At 49.0% G+C, this 14,051-nt stretch overlaps 1 pseudogene across 1 annotated transcript; it reads right to left on the bottom strand.

Annotated features, from left to right (window-relative positions):
- Positions 1-844: 844 nt before the first annotated feature.
- LOC144160881 (uncharacterized) lies at positions 845-4,682 on the bottom strand (annotated as a pseudogene). The gene is made up of 2 exons (XR_013320420.1): positions 3,863-4,682; positions 845-915 (listed from the first exon to the last, which is right to left on the bottom strand). The product of XR_013320420.1 is annotated as an uncharacterized LOC144160881 (transcript).
- Between the last annotated feature and the right edge of the window lie 9,369 nt (positions 4,683-14,051).

The raw sequence follows: 14,051 nt of genomic DNA, 5'->3' as shown, positions 1-14,051 counted from the left end.
TATATGTTATGGATCATTTTTCTCGAGCACTCCGTGAAACGCGTCGGAAGCTGTTGCAGTTGCAAAAGTTTACCGCGAAAAGGGCGAAAAATTACTGTTGTGTGACTGTGACAAACTTAAAAGCTATAATAGCTTGGATGTCTGTAAGGATCTGCAGAATAAGCAAACAGAAATAAAAATTATGACAATTTGACTGCAGATGTCCGGACTTCCGATGTGTGACGCGCCGGGAATACAACAGCGCTTTTCACGGCGTTTCATCGGAAAAAGCATTGTAAACAACTTAGCTAAATAAGAAGAGTTGCGGTTTGTTGTGTTCTTGACTAGACGGAGGCAGTAGTCAACCGGGACGAGCCGACTATGTTTATTGGTCACCAGATGTTAGTCGAAGAACGCAGAGGATTAGGCGCGGCTGCTTATAAGCGATCGCCGCAGCAGAGAACAGGGCAGATAGTGGCACTCCCTGAGCGGGCGCATGCGCAAGGACACGGTTCAAATGACACAACATCCCTTCCCCAACACAAGATTCATTAGTCGGTGCTACGGCTTGTAGCGTTCCGGGGTTTGTCTTTTCCGCGTGCTGCGTCGGATGACTGGTTGGGGATCCTTGTCCCTCTCCGGTTCTGATGCGCGGGCTTCGGGATAGGTAAGACCTGGCACGGAGGCCTGATCTGCAGACGTGGGGCTACGGGCTGCGATTGGCTTCACCGTAGCCGGCGGTAGGACCACAGTGTCCTCGGTCGAGGGCTGACTCGAGGCCGGCTGGACCGCCTTGGTAACCGGGACCGGCATGAGCTCCCCTGGAGCTGCGGTGCTTTCGCAGTCCGGAGTCCCGAGTGGGATGTGTTGGTGTGCCATGGGATTCCAGCCGTCCGGAAGCTCACATTCCGGGGCCTGATGGTACCTCGGGCCCTCCTGGAAGGTACATGGGCGTAAGTTATCGGCATGAACATAGCGCTCCTCTCCTCCCGTAGACACAACGTATGTGCTGATGCTCCCACGCCTGAGCACGGTTCCTTCGAGCCATCGGGCGTCACCCGGGCGCAAGCCTTTCACTAAAACGCGGGAGCCTTCACTGAATTCTCTGCAGCCTCCTCGCGTTTGGTTCGCCGACTCCCTTATTCGTTCCAATTTTTCGGTCATTCTTTTCTCCATATCTGGATGCAAAAGGCTCAACCGCGTCCGCGGCTTCCACGACAAGAACCGTTGCGCTGGAGTTTCATCTGTAGTACCGGTTGGGGTGTTGCGGTACCTGAACAGGAACTGGTCAATGCGATGCTGGAGAGTCTTTGATTCCCCAGTCCGCTGCTCGTCGAGGACCTGCTTGAAGAGATCTCTTTTTATGGTTTGCACACACCGTTCAGCGCTGCCGTTTGATGCTGGATGATAAGGAGGCGACTTCACATGCCGAATGCCATTCCTGCTCAAAAACGTTGCAAACTGAGTTGACGTGAACTGCGGGCCATTGTCCGTAACCACTACTTCCGGCAATCCATAAGCAGCGAACACACTACGCAGTTTTTCCACCGTCTTTTCACTGTTCGTCGCTTTCATCACAAACACTTCCACCCACTTTGAATGCGCGTCCACCAGCACGAGAAACCACTGTTGCTCTCGATACGCGAAGTCCAAATGCACTCTCTCCCACCTTCGCGTCGGCCAGCCCCACGACAACAATGGGACGCTGGGTGCTGAGTTTTGCGCCAGTTGACACGTCATACACTCTTTCACTGCTCGTTCTATGTCTTGAGTTAACCTCGGCCACCACACGTGACTTCTAGATAACATTTTCATGCGCGTCATTCCCGGGTGGCCCTCATGCAGCATTGATAACACCTTTTCACGAAGCGCAACAGGCACTATCATGCGATTTCCCCAGGTTACACAATCCTGGTCAACAGACAGTTCGCTACGCCGTACAAAATAAGGTGCGAGTGTATCTTCTGCCACATGCGAAGGCCAGCCGTTTTGAGTGTAAAACAGAAATTTTCATAGGACCTTGTCCCTTTTCGTTTCCATTCTAATCTCTTTTGCAGACAGCGGGGTTTCATCGAGCACAGAAAATAAATGTACGTCTTCCGACTCGGGTGCTTGGCTCGACAACTGCAAAGGCAACCGCGACAGTGCGTCAGCATTTGCAATCTCGCTAGCCTTGCGATAAACCCAGCGGTAGTTATAGGCTGCAAGAAGCACAGCCCAACGCTGAACACTCGCTGCTGCCATTGCGGGAACTGGCTTATCATGCGCGAGCAGGCCCAGCAATGGCTGGTGATCAGAGTATATGCTAAAGGATCGACCAAACAAGTATTTGTGAAATCTGCGCAGCCCGAACACTACTGCCAATGCCTCTTTTTCTATGTGCGCATACGCCTGCTCGGATTTACTGAGAATCCTCGACGCAAAGGCTATCGGCCTTTCCACTGGGCCTTCTTTGTGGAACAGTATAGCTCCCACTCCGTAGGCTGACGCGTCACAGACGAGGCCGAGATCCTTCGATGGGTCGTAGTGGGCTAATACCGTGTTTTGCGTAAGCCATCCTTTGCTTGTTTGGAACACTCGCTTGGCCTCAGCTGTCCATTTCCATTTTGTGCTGTCTCTGAGTAGGTCGTATAGCGGTTTTAGTTCTGGTGATAGGTTGGGAACGAACTTGCCATAGACATTCAACAGTCCCAGATACGCCCGGAGTTCCTGTTTATTCTTTGGGGCTGGCGCTTCCTTGATTGCTGCTATTTTTACGTCTGAAGGCCTAATTCCGTTCCCGTCTATCACGTGGCCCAAGTAGGTCAGTGACGTCTCAAAGAACTTACATTTTTCTTTTTTCAGTTTAATTCCATGTTCCTTAAACCTAGCTAGCACGCTTTCCACCTTCTGATAGCACTCCTCGAAGGTTTCCCCAGCGATTAACACATCATCAATGTAACAGGATACTCTATCTAGGCCTTTTAACAGGTCATCCATTACCGCCTGAAAAATAGACGGGGCACTCGTGATCCCATAGGGTAGCCGTGTATACTGAAACAAGCCAAGATGCGTATTCACGGTAACCAAACTCTGCGAGTCCGGATCAAGTTTTAGTTGCTGGTAGGCCGTTGAGATATCTAGGACTGTGAAGTATTTACACCCGTGCAACGTTGCGAAGATATCTTCCATTACTGGCAACGGGTAATGGTCCGTTCGGAGAGACTGGTTTACTGTCATTTTATAATCCCCGCAAATTCGGACCTCCCCGTTGGGTTTATAAACGACCACTAGAGGCGTTGCCCAGTCGCTACGTTGAACCGGAATTAGGACCCCAGCTCCTACCAGCGCCTGCAATTCTTTTGGCACCGCGTCTCGCATCGCGAAAGGCACCGCTCGATGCTTGCAGAACACCGGCGTGTTCCCTTCTTTCAAAAGCAGTTTTACCGGGGTGCCTTTTATCAACCCAAGTTCGGGCTCGAACACCTCTAGAAATTTTTCTACCAGTTGTGCTACCTTGTCTACGCTGACACCGCACACGCTCAACCAGTCCAGCTTAAGAGCCTCCAGCCAATCTCGACCCATCAGCACCGTCTCACATTTCTGTGGCGTCCGCACGAAACTAGCGGGAGGGTGACCGCCTGACCATGGTGCTCGACCGGTACCTTCACCCTCCCGACGGTTTGCAGGGGAACGCCCCCGTACGTTCGTAGCCCAATTCGACAACTTTCCAGGGCTAGGTCTGGCCAATACTTCACAAACACACTTTCAGGTACAATCGAAACAGATGCCCCCGTGTAGATTTGCATTCGCACATTTCTACCTGCCACCTTAACGTTCACCGTATAGCTAGGATGGCTACTGTCGCAGGCAAATATGTTATGCAGCACAAGTTCGTCCTCACCGTTCATTGTCTCTAGGTTGTCACGGACGTCGTCCACGGCCCGCACCGCGCGCGATGAGGCAGCCTTGCAGACCCTCGACAGATGACCCATCCGCTTGCATAGATGGCACTTGTATTTCCGGAACGGGCAAGACCTTCCGTCGTGGGATGATCCACCGCAGCGGAAACAGTCTGGCGTTTCGATAGGGTGTTCCGCTCCGTCGGCTGCTGCTGCTGGCTTGGCTGAAGCTCTAGCTGCGGGCTTGGCCCGGTAGGTGTGGCGAACATCATGCACTTCCTCCGGTTGTCTCGTAGCTGGTTGAAACTTTCTAGTCTCGGCCCGAGCTAGTTCAACACTTTTGGCAATGTCGCACGCTGTGGCAAAGGTCAATGTGCTCTTCTTGAGAAGTTCCGCTTGGGTCGGTTGGTCTTTTAAGCCGGCCACAAACCGGTCCCGCAACGCTTCTTCCAGAAAGGGCCCAAATTCACACGACGACGCCAGCCTTTTTAATTCCACGGCGAATGCAGCCACACTCTCACCTTCATGCTGGGACCGGCGATTAAACCGGAACCGTTCCGCAATCACCATTCGCTTGGGGGCGTAATGCTCCTTGAGAACGGTGACGAGCTGACTTTATTCCTTCTCCTCAGGCTTTGCCGGGGCGAGCAGGTTCTTTAACGTGCGGTAAGTCTTCTTGCCCATGGCGGTCACGAATGTCGAGACTTTCAAATCATCGCTCACCTTCACGGCGCGGACGTAGTGTTCAAACCGCTCCACGTATGATTCAAAGTCTTCGTCCTCATCTTCGTCGAATCGCTCGAACTGACCTAGCGAAGCCATGTCGCTGTATCCACCCGGCTGCCTCCGTTGATTCCTGGTCACGGCAATCCCATCCTCGTCGCCACTGTTGTGTTCTTGACTAGACGGAGGCAGTAGTCAACCGGGAAGAGCAGACCATGTTGATTGGTCACCAGATGTTAGCCCTAGAACGCAGCGGATTAGGCGCGGCTGCTTATAAGCGATAGCCGCAGCAGAGAACAGGGCAGATAGTGGCACTACCTGAGCGGGCGCATGCGCAAGGACACGGCTCAAATGACACAACACGGTTTCTGTACATTTCTAATATTTCATTGGTTTCAGAAACGTGGTGAAATACTACCATACAACATTAGGAAGTCATTCCTTTGTCCTATAACGTGCTACATACGTATCGTGACAGTAGGAGAGGGGTGTAGCTATTGCTGTAAAGATGGTCTTTCATTTTTCACTCCTCAAGGCATCCATAAACATGAAATTAGTCGGTGCATAAGGTGAATAATTAGTAGGAAGCTGGCTCGGGTTTAGCGAATGCGACTTCTTAATTTTATTCTGCATGCTCTGGCCTGGCCCGAACTAAGACCTCCAAAAACGAGCGAACGCCCAGGCGTGTTGTCGCGTTCGATCTGTGGCGTGGCAAAGCTGAAGGTGCCGGCCAAGCACCACTGATGATGAATATGTGATGATATGAATGATGCTGGTAGCGGCGTCACTATACGGCTCCACGTAGCTTGTAGCACGTTAAGACAAATGGAGAAGCGAAAGGTTCACATCTATGAACAGGAAATTGACAAGGTCACGTTCAAAATCCTTATCTGGTCCAGGTCAAATCGTCTTGAAACAATAGGAACAGTTCACGTCAGTCAGTCGATGGCCTCCGTAGTGTATATGGGCCTTAAGTGGCCTTCGCTAGGAGTGCAAAAATTGACAAGCGTGCATACGGGGACGACGTCCTTAAGTGGAACAGGCTTGAGCCGTGGCTCTGGCGTAGACAACTTAGCGATGCTTGTAGAATTGCCACTCCACGAGCAGCCGCTTTTAACCCGTGCATACTGGCGTTCAGCGGCCGGTATTAAGGGGCTTATGCTATCGACATCGATGGTTAGAGCACCTTGTCTCGTGCGTCATGGTTGCGCATGCCCGAAGTGTAACCGCAGCAGGACGCCTATGATGATAGTGGCTACAGGACTCACCAAGTCATCAAACGGGGCCGATTATGAGCACGGAATGCTGGTCGTGGCTGGTGTGCAAGAAATTGTTTAGCCAAATGGCACTGACACGCCGTCGATGTGTCCCAATGGAGGTTCAGTAACAAAACTCGCTTTCTTCACGCGTGCTTACGGCGTCGATGTTGAGGTCGTCGTTGAGTTGAAGAAACGGTCATCTGCTGTGACATCCAGCAGTCGGGGAGGTATATGTCTGTTGCCGGTGTGTCGGATCCTCACGGCCCGTTCGGCGTTGCAGACATCCCAGTAGTCGTGGTTGCGATATCCGCGTCCTGTTAGGGCGAATATTTTGTATCCCTCTGCCGGTAAGGAGGCCGAAGCCAACGACAGCAGTCGTGGTGCGGTGACCAAGTGCTTCCCGGCCCACATGGCCAAACCGTGCCGGCCCAGGGAGGGAACGCGCACCACAACGAGACGCAATGTTTTGTGGTCTCACGCCATCAACAATACAGATTCGGTGATGAACGCTGCCAGATGGCAGAAACGAATTTGTCGGCGTTGATGTTGGGAGCCACAACGTGCACCTCGTGCGGGTCATGCTGCGACTGCAGTGGAGCAGGGCATCATGCCATGGTCATGGTGGACTTAAAGTGCAACACTCCGGTAGCAGGCGAGTAGGTTTACATGGATTGAACAGTCAAGGAGCAACGTCGCTTTTCCGGCCATCGCTTGACGTGGAAGAAGCGGGCGAGGCGGGTGATGACTGGTTGGCATTCGTGACATGGTCGGCTGCAATTCCGTTCATGTAGGTGTAGCTATCGTGCTGGACATGGCGTCCAAGGAGCCGACACTAGCGGCAGAAGATGACCACCGAGAAAACGTTCGCCCATGAAGAATAACTGATTCAAATGCACAATTTCCCTTAGCAGAATATAACTGAGAGCACCAAATTTGCCACAATGAGGACATAAAACTCGGTGCACTGACTGGGGTCGGCTTACAACATGTAGCAACGAAGTTAACAGCTGTAGGTGGCTTGTAGTTGTAATTTATAGCTTCTCGATACCTCAGTTGGTAACAAAACTCCCGCCTACAATAGTTATCACCCATTCAGTGCTTGATCGCACATTTGTATCCCGTCCGTTAACCCGTGAATTAGGTGTGCGAAATCGGACTTCTGCTCACCAAATGCTTTTACCTGCATTTAATAATCGAAATCAGAATTTCAGCCGCAACAGTAATCTCTCAATGGTTCCAGTCAAGAAGTATAACAAGGCAAACGGCGAATGCATTTTGGAACATCTAGAATTAATGTCAGGATAATTTTATTTTGTTTCGGAACTCGTTATGGGTAAAGTTCACACTTGTAACAAAGTTTTGCTAAGCCAACTTCATGCGAACTAACAGAAGCCCAGTGAGTGGCGCAGCAAGAGAGACTATCAAGAACCATAACGGAACGACACGTACTACGACAGCTGGGTGTGGTGCCCAAGGAGAGCAAGTACGATGAAGACAAGGACCACGCTAGCTCCAAGATCACTGTGTGCACGGAAGGCGGGCATGTTATTCCTGAGGTCGACAAGGTGAGAGTTCTCGAATGCACACCCACAAGAATCGTGTCTTCGGTGGGACGGCACCAAGCTAGCGACAAAAGCAGACGTGGTGATGCGCATCTTCAGAAGGGTGTCGAACAGAAAAGGAGAGATGAAGTAGGAGCACCTCACGAGGCTCGACCAGTCTTTCGTCATCCGCCACATAGTGTAAGTGGCTGGCTTTCACAACTGGTGGCCGAGCGAATGCAGTCGAATGCAGATCGATGCAGTCATCCGCAAGGCGTGCAACACGAAGCTGGGGCTCCTGAGGAGAGCAAGCACAGACATGTACGAGGCCCTGGGCGTGCAAAACACCCTGGACGAAATAGCGAAGCCCAGTGAGTGGCGCAGCTCGAGAAACTATCAGAAAGCACCAGGAACGAAACATATGCGGCAGCTGAGCCTGCTTGCCAAGGCGAACAGGACGGTGAGTGGGAAACCGTTACCCTGAAGATGCGGGACGATGGATCATCGTGTTTCCGATACACGGGACATAAACCCCGAACACAACAGAGAACGGCGATTTGCAAGAGCCAAGGCCCCGGTGGACCTGCCGTGCCACGTGCCGCGTACGTGGTCGTGGCTAAGCACCAAGACCAGAAAGAAGCCTTCACGGCGGTGGTGATTGAGGCGACGATGGGCAACACGAAGACGGCGGCAATCGTCCGGTGGCAAGAACCCAACAGCGGCAAGAACCCAACCGATTGGTGGGCAGCTAGGTGGCTGTTGCGGCCAGTGTTACACGTGGGCATGTTTGCCATTGAACTGCCAGTCGGGATCTGGCATGTGAGATTTCCTCATACCTTGACGGTTTTCGATCACCACATCATAGATTAACTTGTCCAGGCAAGCGGCGGTAACCTCGCCTGCAAAGTACGGGGTCTGGACGAGGTCTGCCTCCGGGAGACTTTTGACTGTCCCGTCCAAGAGCATTAACCAGGTAGTTTTTTGCCTTAACTGGATTTCTTCGACCAAGTCGCATCGGACAACAACGGTATTACTACCCGTGTCCCGCACAACGATGACTGGCTGCACGAATAATCGCCCTTCGGCCACTTGTATTCCTTTCGCTAGGCAAGAATGTTCTTTCACAATGCCAAAAGAATTCTTGCTACCAAGATTCTTATCGCGCTTGTCGTCTAGATTGATGCATTGCTGATGAGCTTCAAGGAGCTCAGTGAGGGCACAAGCAGCAACCTGCTCTGTTCCACTCAACCCATGTCAGCAGTGCTCAGTTTTATGCCCGTGGAGACCACAAGTAGCGCATCTTGCCGGTTCTTTCAAGGAGTCACGGCACTCTCGTGCACGCTTCCCTGGGCGGTTGAATTGAAACTATTTCGGTGGCGCTTTCATTTGGGCGTCTGCAGCGACTTTAGTTGTATCGCGGGTGTCATCGGGGACCTTCCCGAGGTTCGACAGGTTTTGCGCTTCTAGGAAACGATACGTCGCATCGGCTAGGTCATTCAGCGGTTTGCACTCGCGTTCTTTCAAGAAAATCACGAGTTCAAGATGGCAGCAGCTGATGTATTGTGCTCCGGTGATATGGTCACGGAGAACATCGAACGTTTTCTGAATGTTCGCCATCTCTATCTAATGGTCAAAATAACCGGTGAGTCTCGTAGCAAGCTGTTTTCTGTTTCATCGTCCTCCGCTCGCGCTTTCCTGAATTTTTTCTGATAGCCTTGGGCTGTATACCGCAACCACTGAAGCAACGCCTTTTTTACTTTACCGTACTCAAGAGAGTCCTCCGCGGTCATTCGGCAAATAATGGTCAGAGCCACTCCACCTAAAGACATCCTCACAGCAAGATACCGTTTGTCCTGTGGCCTTTGCTGCCCTTTTGGTACGCGTTCAAATCGCTGCAGGTACGCGTGCAAGTCGTCGCGCTTCTCGTCAAAGAGAGTCTAAGGTCCACTTATGAAATCAGTGGCCAGGCGCGCAAGCTGCGCGTGAGATCCCGGCACTCTGTCTGGTGGCTCAACACTGTGGACTCTACGGGGTAGCAGTCGACAATTCGTCACGGCACGAATGGGCGCCGGACAGTCCGGCCAACGGGATTCCGCTGGGATGATCCCTTATTCAGGATGCACTCGGTTTCGACGGATTTGTAAGACCCAAGTGGCCAAGCGCCCGGGCGGCGCGCGAGAACTCGCCACCCTCTCTGGCGGCGAAGCACTGCCTATACTACAGAGTGGCCGCCGCCAATCCGTCACGGCGCGGACGGGCGCCGGATTGTCCGGCCGGGGGAGCGTCGTGTGGATAGGCCCCGTTGATGACGCAGACGGAGCCACCGGGTTCCGAGAATCATCGGCGTGGCGCGCGGGGCGTCGGAAGGAGCGCCGCGCAAGCCTTCATTGTTAATGTGCTCTGGTCAGCACAACGCACAGTCGCCGCCTTTCGCCCTCACTCTACGGGGTCGTGTGCGCTTGCTTGCCCGCGAGCGGGCCGTTCACCCAATGATGGCGGCGACTCATTGAATATTCCGTAGCGCGCTGAATAAAAACTGTCTACACGAATTCGGGCACTCCCTTAGGCGTGTATAATTGCTAAAGGGCCGTTCCCGAGAGAGTGTGATCTCGAGGGGTTGTAAGGCCACACTTTGCCATTAGAAAGGGTTATTGTCTGAGCGCTGATCTGGGCAGTTCCCGGCGGGACAAGGAGTCTCGACCACTAAAGCTAGGTTGGCATTTGTGAGCCCCTAGGCTAGAGGTGAGGATCACGTCGGAAGGTTAGGGTACAGCGCTGTACCGGGCAGCTTGACAGATCCTGCTGCGAGACAGGGTCATGGCCTTAGTTTCTCGAGCGGTTCTTGGTTAGCCTCCAAGTTAGCCTTAATTAACCTTCTTAGTTAGCCTCCAAGTTTCTGCCCCGTAGGTGAGTACCTGTAAGATGCAGCTGTCCAACACTTTCTTCTTCGGGGACAATGGTAGGATGCTATTCATTATCTGAAAATGTTTGCCGTAAGCACTCCACCGCATTCTGATCCTTCTAATTATCTCTGCCTCGTGGTTGGTATCTTGGGTCAAAACTTGGCTTAAGTAGATATATTCGCTTACCACTACCACTACCTCGCCCGTTATCCCAAACGGCTGTGCTGTCCCGAGGTTATTCATCACAAGTTTGCTTTTCTGCACATTATTTTCAGGCCCGCGGTTCTACTCTGTTCGTCTAGTGCGGAAAGCATGCTTTACAATTCGTCAACTTCATCAGCAAATCTGAAGTTACTGAGGTATTCTCCATTAACCCTTACTCCCACCAGTTCCCAATTCAACGTTCTAAAGACGTCTTGTAATTATGCTGTGAATTACATTGTATACATTGTGTCTGCTTGTCTGGTGCTCTTCCTTATAGGTATTTTATAGGTATAGGTGACACCAATTAGTGTATCCAAACCTGGCCTCCTATTGAGTGGAAAATGCTCAAAATCTACATGATGCCCGGAGTACACAGACAGGTGTTTTACGCGGATGGCTCCAATCTTTATTAGTGACACGTCGGTTTCAAAACTTGCGACAAAGTGGAAATGTGGACCTCTTAACGGGTATTTCAGCTCCATCTGAAACGTCAAGTGCAAAAAGACTCCTGACGAACTGCCAGCGTGTCACTGAACGCATAAGTAAACAAATAGGTCACGCTATGGGGTATACACCAATACAAAAGATAGCGTGACAACTTCAGCCAGCCGAATTTCAACGCTTTATTGACATTCCTTCTGAAATCGGGTAAAAATTTTAAAGAGGGGAGCATGGAGAATTTATACTGTGTTTGTGGTGGTGCCGCCTTGAACGTCTGCAAACGATAGCTTATCAGCGATCATCATCAATCCAAAATCTATTACAGATGTTTGTGAAACCTGAACAACGAAAAATCACCTTGAGGACGGTTTCGACTGCGAACAGTTACCTCGGCATACATAGTATCGGTTCTTCAGCAGTCAGCGTCTGCAACGATTTTTCTATTATTTTATCATTTGAGTTCCCAGGATTACCCATAGAAAATAATCTTTCCACAAATAAACCCTGGCAAAGACGTACTGGAATAATTTCCAGGTAACTAATAAAAACCATCTACAAGAAGATAAAAACCATAAGAAATTTTAGCAAATACCTATTGTCGAGCCAACGTCTTGTTTGTATATATAGTATAAAAAAATCAGGGCTTTGCAGCAGGTCCTATGCAGAACTTCTAAAAGGTCTAAAAGTAGAAATAGCGTTTATACAATTTATTCTCAAAGTATTATCAAATAACGTGTTACGACGTTATTGCTACCACTAAATAGAACAGGTATACATTAAAAGACCTAACACATGTATACAGCTCTGCAGCATTTTGCTTCAAATACACTTAGGCCTCAAGTATCTGTTCAACCAGCACAATCTTTCGACGCACCTGTTCACACACAGAAATGTCGCCAGAATTGCGAAGAAACTCATCTCATAAAGTTATCGCACAGCTTTAATCCTATTATCTATCTATCAGCCCTTGCAAATGTAATCGAATTTGAAGCATATCTAATTATGTTATATATTATAACCGTTCTTGTTTTTGGTCCTCAACATGCACGCTGCGTGGGGTCGGGAATCATGTTCCCTACTCATGAGGAACTTTATTGCTATATTTTTTATTGGCCTGCATATAGAAAATTTTGAGTGTTAAACGAAAGAAAAAACAACAAAAATGTTGTGTTGTTAATAAACGTAAAACAATAAACAAATTCAACGAGTATTAGTGCTAGTATTAAAATGCCGTGTGCTAGACTTCAGACATGAGCAGTGTGTTCTTGTTTAGCGCAAATATTGATTGTGAATGAAAAACCTTTGGAAAAGAAGCAGTTCCTCAAAGTTAGGTGTAGGTATCCAAGTATTTCTTCTCCTTTTGTCGATACGTATTTATAGGTATCGCCCAATTAAGTGGCTTGTTTATGCAAGCCTAGATATTTATCTCTGTAAACAGGGTTAAAGCCCAAAAACGACATAGTAGGTGTTGCGTAGATAATTTGCTTTACACTGTCCTAATTAAAATCACTTTTTCGATGTGCATGGCAGGGTCTGATACCACAATAGGTCAGTCTCCGCAATATTTTTAAGGGTTGCTTTCTTGTGATAGTTGGCTAGTACTGGAATCAACGACGAAATAATACACAAAAGTAGGAGGTTATAGAAAAATGTGTAGAGAATATTCTTTAAAAATATATAAAAATAGGTATCTTTTTCGAAATATTTTTCGGAATATTGCCTGTCTATTGACATGTAAAACATTTTGTCAAGTGTTCCGAAATTGTAAAGACATCCCATCATCTTTCGAAACAGATATCGATTGCTGATACATTTTATCGTAAATTTATGCAGTTTCTGCTCACAGAGTATGTTTTAGGTGTGCAAAAAATATATGCATGAAAGTTTACATTAGTTCCAAATAAGACGTTGTGTTTTGTGCAGTACAGAGATGTAAGTATTATACGTTTTTTGTACAATGGGAAATTTATGGTAATGACATTACAAACGTAACGTCCCCTCTTAATATTCGACGGAGCTCACACACAACTCTCTAATTACAGTTGTGAAATTTTGAAACATCTGCTAGCAAGAGGCCTTGTATACCTGCGTGATGGTTGCGCACATGTCCTTCTGACAATTTGCGGAATCGAGGTTCAAAACGTTGCACAAGAAACTGTCATTGCTTCCCTGCATGGGTTCTATCAGTTTGCATATCTGTGTGCCGTGAGGAATGAATTACCTGGAGCTTCACAGCCGAAGGGCGTTTTGGAATTAGTGCACATTGCGTCCAGATTTGCCACCCAACCATGAGCAGCAGTTTACAGATCTCCTGGCATACTTCTGCGATTGTTCCTCGATGTCATCTCCATGTCATCATCATTACGGCCATAACAGTAATTTTTCTTCAGGTAAATTAAAATTGCTGAAAAGAAACCGATAAAATCTGTTATGTCGTGCTGGCACTGCGATCCCTTGAGGAACTTCCTTTATCAATTTGAGGGAAAATATTTTTGAGCGGCAGAGAAAGTCCAAACAATGCAAATAAATTCTCACCTCCATTAGTCCCATTTAAATTTTAATTACTGTACTTTGACTGCATAATAATAAAATTACTACACCAACGCACCGTAGGGGAACCCTGAGTAGTATGCGAAGCAGGCATGGGGTCGATTCAAGTGCCCATTAGTTTTCAGTTCGTCATTTTCGTGAGGTTGAGGTGCGTACCTACCGGTATATTTACCTTTTGGTTTCTATGGTACCTACCGCACTTTTCACTTACCGGAACTACGAAATAGAAAATTGCGTTCACCCCATGGCTGTTTTACATACTACTCAGGTGTACCTTACGTGAAAATTGTGCAATTTTATTGGAGGGGGGATGTCAGAGTGGAGAGGAACTAAAAAGCGAGACACAGAGAGAGACGTACGTGGTATGAGTTTGTCTTTATTTAGGCATTATCAGCATCATGTTCAACGTAGGTTACGTCAAGCTTTGGTTTGCGTTTCGCTTTGAATATGACCGCCTTATGGTTTGTGAAATGTAAAGTCAAGGGATGTTGTAGTAGATGAACCCTAAAGTTGCGGAAGATGAGGTTGATGCACGTTCCCCTGATGCTTGTGGACCGCTTGTAATCACGG

The sequence above is a fragment of the Haemaphysalis longicornis genome, unplaced genomic scaffold, assembly GCF_048455015.1.
Source record: "Haemaphysalis longicornis isolate Haplotype H1 unplaced genomic scaffold, Haemaphysalis longicornis Haplotype H1 scaffold_11, whole genome shotgun sequence".
NCBI lineage: Eukaryota > Metazoa > Arthropoda > Arachnida > Ixodida > Ixodidae > Haemaphysalis > Haemaphysalis longicornis.
Note: the sequence above shows the minus strand (reverse complement) of the source record. Positions and strands in the feature narration are given on the sequence as shown.